This window comes from Monodon monoceros, unplaced genomic scaffold (genome assembly GCF_005190385.1).
Source record: "Monodon monoceros isolate NGI ecotype Baffin Bay Population unplaced genomic scaffold, NGI_Narwhal_1 Super_Scaffold_13, whole genome shotgun sequence".
NCBI classification, from domain to species: Eukaryota; Metazoa; Chordata; class Mammalia; order Artiodactyla; family Monodontidae; genus Monodon; species Monodon monoceros.
This window is the reverse complement of record NW_021703769.1, coordinates 25,982,477-26,002,042: the sequence shown is the minus strand read 5'-3', so window position 1 is coordinate 26,002,042 and position 19,566 is coordinate 25,982,477. Positions and strand designations below refer to the sequence as shown.

At 42.8% G+C, this 19,566-nt stretch overlaps 1 protein-coding gene across 2 annotated transcripts in view; it reads left to right on the top strand.

Annotated features, from left to right (window-relative positions):
- Positions 1-529: 529 nt before the first annotated feature.
- KIF3B (kinesin family member 3B) overlaps positions 530-19,566 on the top strand; it is a 37,344-nt gene continuing 18,307 nt past the window's right edge. The window contains exons 1-2 of one of the 2 annotated variants that reach the window (XM_029221172.1): positions 572-613; positions 1,809-1,932. The gene's annotated coding sequence lies outside the window, so the exon portion shown is untranslated. Of the gene's footprint in view, positions 614-1,808; positions 1,933-19,566 lie in introns of both variants that reach the window. The other variant, XM_029221170.1, reaches the window with a different exon arrangement.

The window sequence follows — 19,566 nt, the reverse complement described above, 5'->3', positions numbered from 1 at the left end:
GTGGCCCTGGCGATGAAGAAAGGTGGATAGGAGAAATATTTGAGGAGTACTCTAAGGGACATGGTGACTGATTGGATGTGGGGGCCGGGTGGGGGGAGTGAAAGAGAGGGAAGGGACAGAAATGATTCCTAAATTTTTGGTTGAGTCACCGAGTGGGCCCTAAATGGGAGCTATCTCAGCAATTTGAGATGTGAAAGCGCTTTAGGAAAGGTCAAATGGCGCAACCAAGCCAGTGCGTTCCATTTTACAGATGGGGAAACCGAGGCACGAGATACTAGCAGGTGGTTGTCAGGCCATGTCGCGCTCGTCTCATACCCCCTTAGATGGGTGAAAGGACCGAAGACTGCTGGCTGGATACCTACTAAGCGCCAATACCTGGCCCGGCCCTTCCCCGCCTGGCTCGCCCGGCTCTCCATGTCCGCCGCTCGTGTCCCAATAAAGTTATTGAAAGTGACACTGGTTGCTAAGGAAGTAGGTCGCCGAGCCGGGTTGCTAAGGAAGTGAGCGGCCTCGGTCTCTCCCCATCCGGGGCAGCGGGGAATGGCTGAGCCCACGGTTCGCAGCCGCCCCAGCCGCCGCTGCCGCCGCCGCCCGTGTTCGGCTCGGGCTGCAGGTGAGTCGGCGACGATGCGAACGACCGCCGGGCAGGGCCGATCCTTCCGCCGCCTGGGATCTTCCCGAAGGCCCGGGGCAGCACCACCGACTGGCTTTGCTGCTCCAGGAGCGGGAGCATCTTCTGCCCTGCCTCCTGGGCATCTTCAGGCAGTCCGGGCGACCTCGCCCCTCCTCCCCCGGGCAGGGGTGCGGCCCGACCCCCAGACCCGGCCGCGAGGGGTCGGAGTCTGGGACCCAGCTCGGGAGGAAGGCGGGGAAGCGAAAGCTTGGGGTCCAAACCTCGGCGCTGCCCCTGGCTCGCTGTGTGACCTTGGACAAGTCCCTTCCCCTCTTGGCCTCAGTTGACCTTTTTGCACAATGGGGTCCTATCACTTGCTGCTCGGAGTGGTTAGATTATGAGAGGTGTATGTTGAAAGTGCCCTAAATGGGGAGGAGAAGGACCAAGAGTCCAACTTTAAGTCCGAGTGTCTGAATTTGAGACTTTGCATCTCCACTTAGTAACTGTGTGGCCTTGGGCAAGTTAATCTCCTTGAGCCTTCTTTTCTTTATCTGTAAAATGCGTTAATGAACCACTGTGGGAATCCAGTAAGATGGGTATGTCAAGTAGCTTGGCACATAGTAAGTGCTCAGCAAGCTATTATGAGGCATGAGGGGTGGTTTGGGTAAGGCTTCCTGGAAGGGTTGACTTTGAGACAGGTAGGATTTAGGTGTGCAGTTCACCAGCTCATTGGATATTCCTCCCCCTGTTGACATCCCCCCCACCCTCAGTTTTACTTCTCCATTCTGCTCAGAGAAAGGGAGGTGGTGTGGACTTCTGCAAAGTAGTCCTGGTGGGGGAAACCCTGGGGTCAAGTCCTTGTAGTTGTTTGAGGTTATGGTTTTATTTTCTACTTAGGCCTTGTTGACCCTTCCAGAAGACAAAGAGTTATCTTTATGTCTTTTGAGAAGTGCTTGAAACAGTAATAGCTATTTACAAGTCTGGTTGGCCCTTGAACAACACAGGTTTGAACTGTGTGGATGTGGATTTTTTTTCAAGGAAGGTATATACTTCACCTTTATATATAAGGGACTTGAGCATCCGTGGATTTTGGTATCCAAGGGGGCTCCTGGAATCCCCTACAAATACTGAGGGTCAACTGTATATGATTAAGAAGCACTTTTCAGGTATATTATCTCATTTAATCTTCACATAGACTTTGCCAGGTAGGTGGTGATGTCATCCCCATTTCGAAGATGAGGAAACTGAGGCTAAGAAAAGTGAATGACTTGCCTAAGAATTTTATACCTATTAAGTGATGGAGCTGGACACATTTCCAGGTAAATCCTGTATTTTCTTCCCTGTACCCTGATATCTCTGATTTCTCAGCAGTAGCTGTTACAAAGCCACAAGGGTCTTCTTTTGTTGCTTCTGACTGCTTTGGCTAGAGGCTTTTCTTTCACTGGCAAGGAAACAAGATCTTACATAAAGGTTCATTTAAATAGATACCATCCAAAGTGGGGACCTCAAAACAAAGTTGGAATGTTTACAAGGGGCTTTTCTGTCCCCATGCCCCCTCCTCTTTAAAGTGAGAGGAGTAGGCTGGTAGGCCCTTTTGGTGCTATTGTACAATTCTGATTGCATGCTGGTGGTTTAAAAGCATGGAATCAGGCTGCCTGGGTTCAAATCTTGACTCTGCCACTTCCAAGCTGCATGCCACTGAATAATTTTACTTCATCTCTTTGTGCTATAGTTTCATCATTTGTAAAAGGGAGATAATAATAGTATCCACTATATGTGGCTGTTATGAGGATTTATTTGCACCTAATACATGTAAAGTGCCCGGCATGTTTGGTAAACATTATTGTTATTTGGGCTTAACATAGCACCTGTATTATACTTTATATTCTATTTATGATTGGTGAATGAATAAATTAAAGCATGTGCTGACGATACCAGGTCTGTCAACCTCACAGGGTCATTGCATGCATGAAACAGTAGCTGTCATAGTATTATATAAATGTCACAAATGTCAGTATTACAGAGTTGCCCCAGGAACCTGTAATCCCATGCCAGAATGGGTTGCAAAGAAAAATGAAAGCTGATGATAGGATTCCAGGTTTGGTAGTCCGACCCCCAGTTCAGTAAATGTTTACTAAATCTCTTTATGCCAAGCACAGTGGAGCATGTGGAGATCAGCCCCAACTCCACATTCTTCAAGGACCTCAGAGCTTAATTTGCATATTACTAGCATTTTTTTTTTTTTTTTTTTTTTTTTGGTATGCGGGCCTCTCACTGCTGTGGCCTCTCCCATTGCGGAGCACAGGCTCCGGACGCGCAGGCCCAGCGGCCATGGCTCACGGGTCCAGCCGCTCCGCGGCATGTGGGATCTTCCCGGACCGGGACACGAACCCATGTCCCCTGCATCGGCAGGCGGACTCCCAACCACCGCGCCACCAGGGAAGCCCTATTACTAGCATTTGAAATGAATTTGATGTCTTTAAATGAATCCATATCTTGTGTTTGCCCTCCTCAGAGTAAAGCTTCGGATTCACATCTCTTGTGTCCTCATGCTTCTGTTGGGTGCCTGGGCTAGAAGCCTTGGCTTGCTCTCTAAGCCCTTTCATCCACTGATTTATGGGTCCCTAAGAAAGAGCATTCTCTTATGCTGGCTAATAATACAGTGCTCTCTTTATGGTGCCTTAATGGTTTACAAAAATGCTTAAACGTGTCTTCACTCACTTAGTCTATCGGTAACCCTGCAAGGAAGGGAAGGTGCAGATTGAGATTCGCATTTTACACTCAAGGGACCTGAGGTAAGACAGGCCAGGCTGCTAGTAGGTGGCCCATTTCACACTGACCTCCAGGCGTTCTGACCCCAAGTTCAGTGCTTTTACCTCTACTGCCTCAGTTTCATTCATTCAGCATTTGCTGAACACCTGGTATGTGTCAGGCCCAGTTCTAGCCTAGGGATGTGATGGTAGAGAGGTAGGTGAGGTCCTTGCTCTCGTGCAGCTTCCATTCTAGTGGCAGCGGCGGAAAAATAAGACCAATAAATGAACAAGGTCACTCGGATGGAAATAAGTACTGTGCAAACAATAAAACAGTGATGTGATGGAGAGTGACTTCCCCATGGGGATGCTGCCAATTAATTGGGTGGTCTGAGAAGGCCACTCTGAGGGGGTGACATTTTTGCTGAGACTTGCTGCCAGAAAGGGGCCAAACATTTGAGAATATGGCAGAAGGAACAGCAAAAGTAAAGGCTCTCAGGTGGGAATAAGCTTAGTAAGTTCTGGGAACTGAAAGAAGGCTCAGAGCAGCTGGAGCAGGTGGGCTGGGGTGCGGGGAGGGGAGAATGGTGAGATGGCCAAGTGGGGGCTGGGCTGGGGGTGAGGCCTCAAGTCATCTACGGCCTGTGGACTAGAGTGAGGAGGTGGGACTTTATTCCAAAAGCAATGGGAAGGCATTGAAGGCTTTAAGAAGGGGAGTGATGTGATCTGTTTTTTGTTTTTTAGAAACATCACTTTGGCCCCTGTGGCCAGTGAATTTTAAGGGGTGTAAGAATGGCAGGCAGGAGAGTAGTTAGGAGGCCAGGTGAGAGGTGATGGCGGCTTTCTAGGGTGGTGACAGTGGAGATGGTACAAGAGGATGGATTGGGGATGTGTCATGGAGGTGAAACCAGCAGGATGGTGGTTGAGGGGAAGAGCTAGAGGAATCAGAGACGTCTCTTGGGTTTTTGGCCTGATCAATTAGGTAGATGTTGGTGGTGCCATCTGCCTCTAAAATGATGAGAGAACTTTTTGGTAAGGTGCCCTGTGTGGAAGAATTAGCTCTGGTTCCCTGTGAACCCTTGGAGGAGAGGCACAGGTGTAAACATCGTACTTACAGCCTCTGGGGAGGAGATCCCTGCTTATACTGCAGGAAGGTAGCCAGGTACATCTTCTTGAAGCCTCCACCTTGAACATCCAGAAGCCCTGCTTTTCTCGAAGTCTGGCTCTTTGCCAGCTAGTGGAGTGGCAGGTGTGGGCTCTGCCAGGGCAGTGCCCATCTGTCTCATGCTGTTGGCATTGCTGTCCTGACTTGAGATCTTGGCTGATGAAAGCTGGGAGGAGGCTGGCCATCTCTGCGAGAGAGAATGGAATCACTCTTGAAGCTTAGTGCCTCAAATGGCCACGCTCTCCCTGCCAAAGTGGTTCTTTCTTGGCCATCGAATGACATTTCTAAAGCTTCAGAGCTTTTGATTTGGGAATCCCTGGAGAAGCTGTTGTGTTCTTGCTAGAATTCTAGCAAGGGAATTCGAGCCGCCTTTTAACGTATGCTAATAATTGCCTCTGTAAATTTAGGTTTCACAATGTTGTAAATTCAACATTGCGAATAGCAAGACTGATAATCCTGCCACCTCTGCTCGCATAGCTTTGTTTGCAGTTTAGAATGCTCTTTCCTGTGCATTCTTGTGTACTGACGTTCAGCCAGTTGAGGTCACATGGCACGTGTGTTATCCCCAGTTTACAGATGAAGCATTGAGCTACTGAGGGCTCATTCATTTTGGTCAGTAATATGAAGCACCCGATAGGTGCTGGGTTCGGTAGATCCTTGCCACTCAAAGTGTGTTCTGCGTGACTGAGGCACCCATGTGCCCTGAGAGCTTGTTAGAAATGCAGAGTCTAAGTCTAGATATAATAAGCCAGTCTGCATTTTACCAAGACCCCCGGGTGTCTCCTGAGTACATTAAAGCTTGAGGTGTACTCCTTTGGTAATAAGTAGCAAAACTAGGACTTGCCAAAGATAATGATAATAATAGTACAGCCTTACCTTTTTTTTACTGTGGTTCACAAGTACTGCATTTTTTTTTTTACAATTTGAAGGTTTATGGCAACCCTGCATTGTCAGATGATGCATTTTTTAGCAATAAAGTATTTTTTAATTAGTGTACATTAATTAATGGACATTGTTTCTTTAGACATAATACCCTTGCACACTCAGTAGACTACAGTATAGTGTAAACATTACTTATATATGCGCTGGGAAACCAAAAAATTTGTGTGACCTGCTTTATTGCAAGATTTGCTTTATTATGGTGGTCTGGCACCAAACCTGCAGTATCTCCGAGGTCTACCTGTAATAGAAATAGCTAACATTTATTGAGCCAAGCACTGTTTTCAGCACTTTGCACATGTCGTCTCATTTAGTCCTCACAGCAACCCTGTAACATGAGGACTGTTATGAATCCCATTTTCCAGAAGAGGAAAGTAGAGGCACAGAAAAGTCAAATAACTTACCCAGGTCTGATTCCAGGTCCATTGCTCTTCCTACCACTCACTTGTTCATCTGTTTTGCAGGTGGGCAGTACATCCCTGACATCTTGTCAAAAGCCTTTCTTTCTCTTCTGCATCTGGGTAAATAACTTTAAAGGCTGATGAAGAAAACTGACTTCATAGAATGTTTGAAGAAATCAGGGGAAAAACCCTCGAGGTATTTTAACATAACTATGAGTGTCAGTTACTTCACTGATAGGCAACAAATAGATAATCTGATTTGTGAGATAGGCTACCTCTCATCCTTCTTAGCTCTAACTCAGGGCTGAAACATGAAGCAGGTAGGAACTGAGAGCTTGTATTCTGAGTCATTCGGCCCTGAACTGTTTCTTGATTCTGGTGATAACATCTGCACCGGTGAGGAGAGGGTGGCTAAAGCCCTATGCCACCTGCTGACTAATTGCAAAAGATTCCGTTTTTTTTTTTTTCTTTTCTTAATGTAATGTTTTTATTGAAGGATAAGATACAGGCAGAAAAATTAGACGATTGTAACTGTATAGTTTGTTGAATTTTCATAAAATGAACTCACCCATGATACCACCACCCAGATCAAGATATAGAACATGAGCAGCACTCCAGAAGCCTTCCTCACCTCCCTCCAGAAGGGTGACCACTACCCTATCTTCTGTCACCAAAGAATATTTTTACCCATTTTTTTATCTGTAAAAGATTCAATTTTGTCAAGCCTCAGTTTTCCCTGTCTGCCATGTGGGCTCATTATTTTGCCTTCAACATCCCTTATCTCTGCAGTCTTAGAAAAATTTCTTGGTCAAGGCCTGTGCCACCACAGGAAATTCTGGTGTGAAAAGGCAGTGGGATCTGGGTGGAGACATGAATTTTAATAGCAAATCTGCCACTTGCTGTGTGACCCGAGGCAAGTAACTCAGCCTCTCTGGCCCTCAGTGTCTGTATAGGCAAAATAAGGACGTGGGATAATCTTCCAAGGCTCTTCCAGCGCTGCCTGAAAGACAGCTTTGAGTTGGGTAATATTTTCCTCTTCCTTGGTGACTTCATGCAGGGCTTTCTCCCAGACCTTCCAGGGTGGGGCTTTTAGAGCTGTTTCTTGGCAGTCAGAGATCGTTGCAATCAGCTCATCTTATCAGCCTCACACATCTGCATTGCAGCTTGGGATGTTCTTGTTTAAGGCTTCAGTTAATCTTGGTGACACTTCGCTTTGTCACACTGATAGCAGACACTGAACTCTTCACACACAGGCAGATCTATCTTTTTAGTATGCTGATTTATTTAAATCATAGTTTGCATTAGAGAGCACCAGTGATAATTGTGGTGGGTGTGGTTTTATTTTTAAGTTTTTGGCAAGATATTTGCAGCAGTTGCATTTTGTCATATTTGAACATAGTGTATAAATGGAAGTGAGTCCAAGTGAAATAGAGATTGTAATAGACCACTGGGAGCTGAGACCGGATATGCTGTTACCCGCTCTGGGGTCCTTAACATCCCTTTCAGCAGTGGTTTCAGGAAGGGCTTGCTTTGGGGCTTTTGTGTGTGACATAAGTTACACAGAAACTAAAGCTCATAGTACTGTCTCCAGCAGCTTAGGGGACTGCAGTAACCATTACTTGATAACACATTTCAGTAACCTAAGCAAAGAAATCTAGCTAGTAAATCATAAAAGATTCCATCCAGGTAAGACAAAGTGTCAGCTCAAGTTACTTAAGATAACAGCAAGAAGATAGTTCTTGGTGGAAATAGTTACTGGTTTTGCACGGTCTGCAATAGCAGGTCAGATTCTAGCCTAAGAAATATATAGTATTTTTCCCTCCTTACTTCTTCAATTGCCAGCATTTTTTAATAGAATTTTTTTTAATTATAAAAATAATTTCCATTGAGGAAAACCCTGAAAAGATTCACTCAGAAATAACTACTGTTAAAACATCTTACTGTCCAAAGGAAAATATATTCCTAAATGTATTTTATCTCATGAATGTGCAGTTCTTACCTGTTTCCCCAGTCATTGTCATTTAGGCAGGTTTCAATACTTAAATGCTATGAATAATGCTACAGAGAACATCTTGAAGATTATCTTTGCATAAACATTTTTTTTTCTTTGCATAAACTTTTGTCTACATTTCTGATGATTTCTTTAAACTAGATCCTTTCATTGTTAAAAAATTTTAATTATAAAGGCAGCCTCCTTAAATAATGTTTTTAACAAGGTAGTGTCTAAATAAAGTCGAAAAGGCAGACATTAGTGCAGTTTGGTGGAGAGGGATTACCTGTGCAAAGGGTATCCTGACTCAGTTTCAGCTTACTTGTCCACTTGCACAGCTATCTTTTTAGGTAGTTGCTCTCAAAGTGTATCTCCCATTTTGCATTTGGAAATGTTCACGTAACATTTCATAACCATTTTCCCATGTTTAGTAATTATGAGCTAGTAAACTTTCCCTAGCATTGGGCATTGACGTTGTTTCTGGCTTTTTATAATCACATAGAGTGCTGTAGTGAATATCTTTGCTTCCCTCTCAGCCTCATAAGAGAACAATTCTAAATAAATTAGTTTGCGGAAAGTTAGAACTTTAAAAAGTTGAAAAGGAGAACTGTACATTTTCCTTCTTAAAATTTGATTAGGACCCTAAAAATATCTTCAAAAAAAAAATAAAATGCTTTATTGAGGTATAATTCACAAGCCATAAGGTATCTTTTCATAGTTTTTGTCGCCTTCTTTGCTGCTGCTTCTTAATCTGTTTTTCTTTTTGATACAGAATTCCCTATGAGTAGGACCCAGAACCTGAGCCTTTAACATTTAAACCCTTCATTCTATGAACAGACTGTTGGCTGCATTAACCAGGAATATTGTATGTACATGATCAGTTTTGTGCACTGAATGAGCTGTGAGAGCATGTCATTATGGAATTGGACAGTGAACCATGACAGCTCTGGTGGACTTTAGGCAGGGGATTTTTTTAAATGTATATAACTCGTTATATTACTGAAGCAAATTCTGTGATTTATGGGACATTCTGCTTGATCAACTTTGGGAACTGTTTACGATAAAGGTAGCATATGTGGGCAGCTTCTCCAACATTCATGTACGCACCAATCACCAGGGATCTTGATAACGGGACTCTGATTTGGGGACATGGATGGCCTTAGATTCCGGAGCTAAACCAGGTGGAACAGAAGATTTTAGTTGACACTCAGACACAACATCCTAAATTATGTTGAACGACACGGTGAGAGTTATTCCTTTTGAAACTCTTTTGGTTCTTTTGACTACGTCAAGGAGAGTATTTGTTTGGTTCCAGTCTTTCTTAACACGTGCTAAACTGGCTTTCTTAGTTTCTTTTTTTTTTTAATACATCTTTATTGGAGTATAATTGCTTCGCAATACTGTGTTAGTTTCTGTTAGACAACAAAGTGAATCAGCCGTATGCATACATATATCCCCATATCCCCTCCCTCTTGAGCCTTCCTCCCACCCTCCCTATCTCACCCTTCTACTGGCTTTCTAACCAAGAGAGATCAGGCCTCTGGCCTTAGGTAAGCTACAGTATCTAGTTCGAATTTAGTAACATGGTTGTTTGTCTTTATTTTCAGTTACCTTCTATTTACAACAAGTGATACTGGTTTTCCATTCATGGTAGTCATACGAAGTTTCTGTTAAAAAGAAATTTGGGAGTTCCCTGGTGGCCTAGTGGTTAGGATTCTGGGCTTTCACTGTTGTGGCCTGGCTTCAGTCCCTGGTCAGGGAACTGAGATCCTGCAAGCCGTGCAGCATGGCCAAAAAAATAAATTAAAAAAAAAAAAAAAAGTGTTAAAGTAGATTTAAAGCAAAATCTTAACTAAATAATGGTACAGGTGGTGTATGGATATGGCAGAAATTGTGAAGAGACAATCAGATGACTGACATTTAGGACACGCTGGTGTGGAAAAGCGCCATGAACTTTGGAGCCCGGTAGCCCTGGTTCCTGCTTACTTTGCTGCCGATTAACTCAGTCTGCCATGTTGCTTCTCTCTCCAAGTCTCAGGTTGTTTTCTCCTGTAAATTGGGTCAGGGCAGAAGCACCTCTTGTGGGCCAGGCCCTGTCATGCTTGTCCTCCTCTAATCCTCACACAGCCCCAAGGAGCAGGGCATTTGTGGTAGTCCCATTTTGCAGAGGAGGATATAGGCTTAGCTGGTTGAAGGAACTTGCCTGGAGTCCCAGAGCTGGGAATGGTTGGACTGGGTTTCATTCCCAGGTGTGTCTGAATCTCTTTTTTGTTATTCCAGGCCACCTCCCTCTTTTAAATGTAGAATTTGCTGTGGCTCTCTACCCAGCTGCATGGCAGTCTGATTCAAAGGACAAGTCATTGAGTACACCTGTGATCAACCACAGCGTTATTCACAATAGATGAGGGGTGCAAGTAGCGCAGATGTCTGTGGACAGATCAATGGATAAAGATAATGTGGTACATATACACAATAGGTTGTTATTTAGCCTTATAAAAAAAAGAGATCTTGTCACATGCTACACAACATGGATGAACCCTGAGGTAGAATGGTGGTTTCCAGGGGTTGGGGAGACAGGGAAATGGGAAGTTGCCATTTGATAGGTATAGAGTTTCAGTTTAGCAAGATGAAAAAGTTCTAGAGATCTGTCACACAACAATGTGAATATCGTTGTCATTACTGAACTGTACACTTAAAAATGGTTAAGAGGGTACATTTTATATTATGTGGGTTTTTTTTAACCACAATTAAAATTTTCTTAAAAGTTAAAAGGCATTGGTCAGAGGGCAATCTTTTTTTTTTCCCCCCTATCTTGGAAACTTTCAAGCATACATAAAAATGGAATAGTGTAATGAACCATGGACCCATTACCCAGCTCCAGCAGTTAGCAGCACATGGCAGTTCTGTCTCACTTATAACCTCTTATTCATCCCACCCCACCTCACCTCTGATTATTTTGGTCCCAGTCAGCATATAGCTTTATATGCTAGTGGGAAGCAGCCGCATAGCACAGGGAGATCAGCTCGGTGCTTCATGACCACCTAGAGGGGTGGGACAGAGAGGGTGGGAGGGAGATGCAAGAGGGAGGGGATATGGGGATATATGTATACATACAGCTGATTCACTTTGTTATATAGCAGAAACTAATACAACAATGTAAAGCAATTATACTCCAATAAAGATGTTAAAAAAAACTTTATATGAAAATGCTTTTGTGTGTGTCTCTAAGAGTAAGAACCTTCTTTAAAAAATACCATTTCCACACCTAAAAATGTAACAATAATTCCTTAACATTCCTTAATGTTCAAATTTCCTTGATGGTCTCATACATTTTTAACAATCGGTGTGTTTGAATCAAGATCCAGAAAAGGGCCCTACTCAAGGGCCAAATGTTGTATTTGGTTGATTAAGTCTCTGACATCAGAGTGTAAATGTTTAGCAGAGAAACAATTTCATTTCTTTCCTGGATCAGTACATGGAATGAGAAGTTCCTGACAGGCAGGTTCTTCCAGCTTCATAGCTTTGTGGTGGTTCAGAGCACGAGCCCCGGACATTGGGGTTGTGTGGGCAGTCGGTGCACTGTTGGTGGAAGGATAAATGGTACAGCCTGGGAAGTGGGTAGGATGGTGCCCTCTGTCAAAAAGGAACATGTGTAGTGTTTACACATCCAGGAATAGCTCCTACGAAGAACCCTCGTGTGTAGCTAAAGTTATATGTTCAGGATATTCACTGCAGCATTGTTTGCACTAGCAAAGACCGGAAACTATGAGAGGTTCCCTCAGCAGGGGACTAATCAAATACATTACAAGAGAACTGTACCATGGCATTTAGGCAGCTACTTAAAAGGTGGGGGTGGGGGTGGGGGTGGCGGGGGCCCCAAGATCTATGAAGTAAGATAGAGAATGGTGATACTATACTTAAACTTGAGTTTAAAAACAAAAAAAAAAGGTAGGGAAGCAATATAGGTACGTTAATGCTTGCATGTGCTTCGAGTATCTCCCCAGGGGTAGGGGGAAGATTTACCTGTTCACTGTATGTACAACTTGAATTGTTTTAATCTATTCATATATTAATACACATGTGTATAGGCATGTGTGTGTGTTTAAAATAAGTTTAAATTAGGGTCTTTTAATAAGACAAACCTGGTTTTGAATTCTGACTGTTCCATTTAATTGCTGTGTGACCTTGAGCCAGTTAATTTCTCTGAGCCTCCCATCCTTATTTTTAAAATAAGGCTAATACTGTTCCTCATAAGGTGATTTTGAGGGTTAGAAGAGGAATATACATTAAGTTCCTAATGTACTATGAGCTGTGACTATTGAATACAACAAAGCCCCAGACCCACATTGATTCTGAATTAGCGTCCTCTAGACTTGAATATATATATATTTTTTAAAAATAAATTTATTTATTTTTTAAATTTATTTTTGGCTGGGTTGGGTCTTCATTGCGGCGCGCGGGCTTTTCCCAGTTGCGGCGAGTGGGGGGCTACTCTCCGTTGGGTGCGCTGGCTTCTCATTGTGGTGGCTTCTCTTGTTGCAGAGCTCCGGCTCTAGGTGCGTGGGCTTCAGTAGTTGTGGCACCTGGGCTCAGTAGTTGTGGCTCTTGGGCTCAGTAGTTGTGGCTCAAGCTCTGGAGTGCAGGCTCAGTAGCTGTGGCGCACGGGCTTAGTTGCTCCGCAGCATGTGGGATCTTCCTGGATCAGGGCTCGAACCTGTGTCCCCTGCATTGGCAGGCAGATTCTTAACCACTGAGCCACCAGGGAGCCCTGAATATATTTTTTATGAATGTATGTTATGAATGTTTCACAAAATAGGATTTCTTTGCCTCTTTTTCCCCCTTATCAGTTAAATGCTTTCTTTGGTAGCCTGTTGGGGTCATCAAGTGACAGGGAGTGCTTGGCGCCAATTTGAATTCAGAGCAGGCGTTTAGTTGTTCATGTTTCTTATCCGTGACCTTTCTAGGTTTCTTTCCAGATAAGTAGCCTGTCTTCCTAAGATGTGTAAGCTGAAACCAAGTTACTAGACTTTTTTCCCCAAAGAAAAAATAGCTTTATTGCCATCCCCCTGCTTGATTGTAAGAAACAAAATACATGCACCTGTGAAGAAGCCCAAAGAAAGCAAAAACAATCACTTGCAAGCTCACCCCCCAGAGATCAATATTGTTTGCCTTTCTTGAGTGTTTATTACACATCTTGCACTAGGCTAACCATTTAACATTTATTAGCTTACTTAATAATCCTTAGAACAGTTCTTTATGGTAGGTGTTGTTATTAATCCCCTTTTGTAGAAGAAACTGTGACTTAATGTAACTTTCTCAAGATTTTATAGCTAAGTGGCAGAGCAGAAATTCAAATGCTGACGCGTTGAATAATACTAAAGTTCATGCTTTGAATCATGACTTTACACTGTCTCACTCACAACTTTCTTTGCACTTGTGCATGTACACATGTAAACATAAATCACATCATAGTAAGTCTTCTGTTTGGTAGCCTGCTTTTTTAATATAAATTTATTTTATTTTATTTATTTTTGGCTGCGTTGGGTCTTCGTTGCCGCGCGAGGGCTTTCTCTAGTTGCAGCGAGCAGGGGCTACTCTTTGTTGTGGTGTGCGGGCTTCTCATTGCAGTGGCTTCTCTTGTTGCAAAGCACAGGCTCTGGGCAGGCAGGCTTCAGTAGTTGGGTCATGCGGGCTCAGTAGTTGTGGCTCGAAGGCTCTAGAGCACAGGCTCAGTAGTTGTGGCACATGGGCTTAGTTGCTTCGCGGCATGTGGGATCTTCCCAGACCAGGGATTGAACCCTGCATTGGCAGGCAGATTCTTAACCACTGCACCACCAGAGAAGTCCCTGGTAGCCTGCTTTTTTTCACTCAACAAAATGTCATGAACATCTTCCCATGTGTAAATACTTAGAAGTATATTGCCATTCTTTTTTTTTTTTATAAGTTTATTTCATTTATTTTATTTTTGGCTGCGTTGGGTCTTCGTTGTTGCGTGCGGGCTTTCTCTACTTGCAGTGAGCGGGGGCTACTCTTCGTTGCGGTGCGTGGGCTTCTCATCGTGGTGGCTTCTTTTGTTGCAGAGCACGGGCTCTAGGCGCACGGGCTTAGCTGCTCCGCGGCATGTAGGGATCTTTCTGAACCAGGGCTCGAACCCATGTCCCCTGCATTGGCAGGCGGATTCTTAACCACTGCGCCACCAGGGAAGCCCTATATTGCCATCCTTAATGACTGCATAATTTCCCATTGTAGAGATGTGTCATAATCTAACCAGTCCCTTATCAATGAGTATTTAAGTGGTTAGAGATGCTGCTGAGATAAGCATGAAGGTGTACATACATCTTCCACATGTATTCAGTTATTCACTGAAGGCCTTAAAATAGTTCCAAGAAATGGAGTTGCTGTTTCAAGGGAGTATTACATTTTGAGTATTGCATTTTGGTGTTTTGATATTGACTGCTCAGATGCCCTCAAATAGTATGAGCCAGTTTAAGATTCTGTGGCTCATGTGTACTTAAGAGACAGTTTGAAAGTGTTTAGACCGTTCACACAACTGTTTGGCTTACAAAAAACAGATGACCTGTGTTTATAAACAGTGCCTGTTATTACACTATATTACACTAAAATAAATATATTTTATTTATTTTTTGATGGGGACCATTTTTAAAGTGTTTATTGAATTTGTTACAGTATTGCTTCTGTTTTATGTTTTGGCTCTTTGGCTGCGAGGCATGTAGGATCTTAGCTCCCCAGCCAGGGATCGAACCCACACCCCCTACATTGGAAGGCGAAGTCTAAACCACTGGACCCCCAGGGAAGTCCCCAGAATATATTTTATTAGTCTGTTATTTTGACATCTTTGCTCTGAATGCTTTTATGGCTGAGGCTATGTGACATGCTACATTGACATTAGAAAGTTAAGGATTTCCATTGCTGTAGACCTCATAGAAACTCTTTTATGAAGCTTTACCATGAAGTTAAGACAAATAGTTTTACAACTAGGACCCTTTGTTCATCAGTTAAAACATTTTATTACATTATATTCATGGTGGATAGATGAAAAGAGAAAAATGAGTTTTAACACCTGGATGTAGTTAATTTTACAGATTTTTTCCATCTTTTTTCTCCCCTAATTTGATTTTTCTGACTAGGTAATATATTTACATGATTCAAGAGGTATAAAAGGATATACACTGCAAAGCCTCCCTTATACTCTTGGCCTTCAGCCACCCAGCTCTTTTCCCTACAGGCAGCCACTGTTGTTATCTGGCTCTTGCATATCCCTTCAGATATATTTTATGTAAATAGAAGCAAATATAGGACTAGTCCCTCAACACACATTCCATGTCCTTTTAAAAGTTCTCCGGACAGTGATGTTATTTTTTCAACTGGAGATGAATAATCTTGTTCTGAAAATTGTGTAATTCACATTTTGATAGCTGACCGTCATGGGAACCAAAGACCCAGAGTTGGAATTGCTCTCTTGGTGTTGGTTCAGGGTTTGCAGACAAGGAGTCCTGATACTTCAAAACAATTAGCAACAGTTGAGAAAGAACGTAGTGTTGATGGTGATGAGTTGGATACAGAGTAGAAACAGCTGCTTCCCCTAGAGAAACCTGCCCAGGGACTTGGTTTGGGCTGGTTAATAGGGAGTCACTTTTATCTTCTTGCCTGAGTGTTGCTGCTTTCCTGATGGCCCCTGTGATCCGTAGTTTGGGCTGCCTTTCAGACACTCTTGAGTCCTTGAACTCTAGGCCAGGCAGTTGGCAGATGGTTGCTCGGTCAGATCTTAGAGGACGTTGCATTGGAGTGCATTGATTAAAGATGCATTAGTATGTGCTTTGTGTGACCGCACATCGCTCTTCCTTGCAGGGATGTTTCTGGTGAATTGCCAGACCTTTATTTTTTCCCATTTGAAGATACCACATGCTTGTTACAGAAAATTTGAAAAATATAGAAATGTCGAAGGAGCAGGGGAAATCACCTATATGTAGTCCCATCACACAAAGTGGACCACCATTAATGTTTTGATGTGTATCTTATTTTTATACAATTGTGATTGCATGCATTCAATTTTGTAAACTGCTTTTTCATTTATTCTAAGCATATTCCATGTCATTACAGAGCCTTGGTAAATGTCATTTTAAAAGATGGACTAGGACTTCCCTGGTGGTCCAGTGGTTAAGACTCCACGCTCCCAATGCAGGGGGCCCGGGTTTGATCCCTGGTCAGGGAACTAGATCCCACATGCATGCCGCAACAAAGATCCCTCGTGCCACAACTAAGACCCAGCACATCCAAATAAATAAATAAATAAATATTGAAAAGAAAAAAAAGAGATGGACTAACATGGCAGGCCTTTCTCAATTAGATCATGTATACATGAATTTGGTCATGGACAGGGATGCCTACAGGACCCAGGCAGGCAGTATAAATGAGCAGAGCATGCTGGGTGTGAGACAGTAGGGAGTGTGGGCTGGGGAGGATTGGGTGGCCGGGCCCATTATAGAGGGGCAGCCGTCACTCAGTTCCCATTGCTGCCACTTGGGGCCTGGGCTGTCAGATATTCCCATTATTCCAGAGAAGCAGAAAATCTGGTTTTTCTGTTTCAATGTGAAATTGCTGGTTTTCTTTTTTCTTTTCTTTTTTGAGAAATCTTAAACATTCAGAGAAAAATATAGGAAACAGAATTGATAATTATTAACATTTTCTCTTATTTGCTTCAAGTCTCATTCCCTGTTTCTTTTTTTAGGAGAAATGATAAAATATTACAGATAAAATTGAAAAATTCTTCACATTTCTTGTCCCATTCTTAACATTTCACCCTGCCCAACTTGGACAGCCACTATCATAAATTGTTGTATATCCTTCTACCCATTTGGGGGAATACTTATGTATACATTAATGCAAATCCATGAGCACCATATTGTTTTCTAAGTTTTTAGTCATAATCGTCACTCTGCAGCTTGCTTTTCCACTCAACCTATTTATTTATCCATGTAAATATATATAACTCTAATTCAGGGTTGGCACACTTTTTTTGTGAAAGATCAGGTGGTAAATATTTTATGTTCTGTGGGCCATACTGTCTGCTGCAGCTACTCAGCTGTGCTATTTTATAGCTAAAGCAGCCATAGATGATATGTAAACAAAGGGGCATTGTTGTGTTCCAATAAAACTTTATTTACTAAAACAGGCTATGGACTGGATTTGGCCTGTGGGCTGTCATTTGCTGACCCCTGCTCTAATTTATTCCTTTGAACTACCGAATAGTATACTATCTGTAATGTGAGTATACCATATTTTATTTTTCAGCTCCTCTATAAATGGATGGTTGTTTCCAGTTTTCTATTATTTTAACAGTGCTGCAGGAAGCACCCTTGTCTGTGTTTCCTTGTGCACAGGTGCAAAGGTTTTTCACCAGGACATACACAAATGTAGACGTGGAATTGCTGGGGGGTTTTTTTTGTTTTTTGTTTTTAACAACACCGCTCTCTCTCTTTTTTTTAATTAATTAATTTATTTTTGCATCTTCGTTGCTGCATGCGGGCTTTCTCTAGTTGGGGCAGAGGGGGCAGGTAGAATGTGATCAGTCTGTGACCTCTGTTCTAGAATCTCTATAGGAAGCCAGTAGTTACTAAGCATCCAGTCTGCACCTGGTTCTAGAATTTGAGGTGGACTCCATGACAGCTAGCAAGGGTGAGAGAGCGTGAATCCAATCATGTAAGTTTTTTTTTAAAATAAAATTATTTATTTATTTTTGGCTGTGTTGGGTCTTTGTTGCTGCACGCAGGCCTTCTCCAGTTACAGCGAGTAGGGGCTACTCTTCACTGCAGTGTGTGGGCTTGTCGTTGCGGTGGCCTCTCCCGTTGTGGAGTAGGGGCTCTAGGTGCGTGGGCTCAGTAGTTGTGGCTCGCGGGCTCTAGGTGTGTGGGCTCAGTAGTTGTGGCACACGGGCTTAGTTGCTCCGTGGCATGTTGCTTCCCGGACCAGGGCTCAAACCTGTGTCCACTGCATTGGCAGGCGGATTCATAACCACTGCGCAACCAGGGAAGTCCTCAAAGATTCTGGAAGAGGGTGGCTGCCATGAGAAATGTGCAACTGATTTCCTCAGCGGACAAAAGAGATGAAGTTAGGGGAAGACTCAATTTTTCTCGTGTAGTAGCCATTCAAATAGTGGTTGTTAACATCGAGATGACAAGTTCTAGCAGAAAAAGTATTCAGGACAAAAATGCTGAACTGCTGACCTGCGGTTCCTTCTTTCCTGGCAATGCTGTGAGTTCCTTTAAAGATTTATCACTGTAATTAGACTGACCAGAAGAAGGAGAAGGAAGGTAATAAAGTAAAGAAAGAGAATCAGGGCATCCTTCCAAGAAAACCTTCTCCTTTGAGGAGGACCCACAGCGAGATTTTAAGCCCTGGTGGCAGGAAATTAAATTAGTCCATCTTCCTGAAATAATATGTCAGTAGTACATGACTAGCTCAGCCGAGCTCTGTGAGTTCAGAAAAGAAATGGTGTTCTGTGTTCCAAATCAAGGAGATTTAATTAAGGGGACTCAGGCTTTGGGAATTACTTCTTTTAAAAGATTTTTAAGATTATTGTAGGTCATTATCATTCCTTTGTTTTTATTGTTCTGGAGAGCTTAAAAATATATGCAGCTGTAACAGAAGCACCTGAACATCAAGATCTGCAAGAAAACCTGCCGCAGGCTTTCTTTATTAAACAGGCTTGGGGCCACATTGTTTTGATAGGTAAAAGCTGGACAGCTCGGCCTCTTCCCGGGTATGTAATGTAAAAGAATTGATCCTCTCCAGTGACCCGTTCCCCACCCACCCCTTTCTGTTTTTTAATGCATAAAATTAGGGCTCACTAGTAATCCCTGGAATGACCCTTTGACAAGGGTTTCGGATGAAACTGTATTAGTTAATTTTAATCCAGCTTTATATTAGTTCACAAAGTACTTCCACCTTTGTAAGTGGCTTTTAGTCTCACAAGCATCCAAAACAAAGAATTACCCCTGTTTTACAGATTTTACAGAAAATGGGTGAAGAGAGGGTAAGAGGTCTTCTGGTTCTGCATTCTAGACAACATTATTCTATTAATATAACAACTAGAAGAAGTATGAAAAGTAACTTTTCATGTTTCCATGCGCTTAGCAGCAGAACAATGTTTTTATGAAAGACCAACGGAGGAACATATCGACTCTGTATTTATTAACTTGCAGCATGTATACCTAGAGCGGCCCAGCCCTGCTTCGCATTTTCCCACCTTTCGTTGGCAAAGAATAGGTCATTCTCACAACTAAAAAGGACCCTGTTATTACTGTTCAAGTAGCTACTAAAATTACAAATGCGTATATCCTGTGATCCAGCAATTGCGCTTCTAGAAATTTATCCTTACAGATAGATTTTCCCACACATGAAAGGATGTGGTCCTAGGTTTTTCACAGTAACATTATCAGAAACAGCTTAAGTGCTAGGGTAGGGGTTAAATAAATAATGGTGCTTCCATACAGAGGGATAGTTTGCTGCTGTCATAAAGAATAAGGCAGCTCTGCATTTACTGAGGGGAACGAACTCCAAGATAGGTTGTCTAATGAAAAAAAGCAAGATGCAGGACACTGCATATTACTGTGTATAACATACTACACTTGTGTAAAAAGGGAGAGGGTAAGTATGTATTAATACATATTTGCGTGCTATGCATAAAC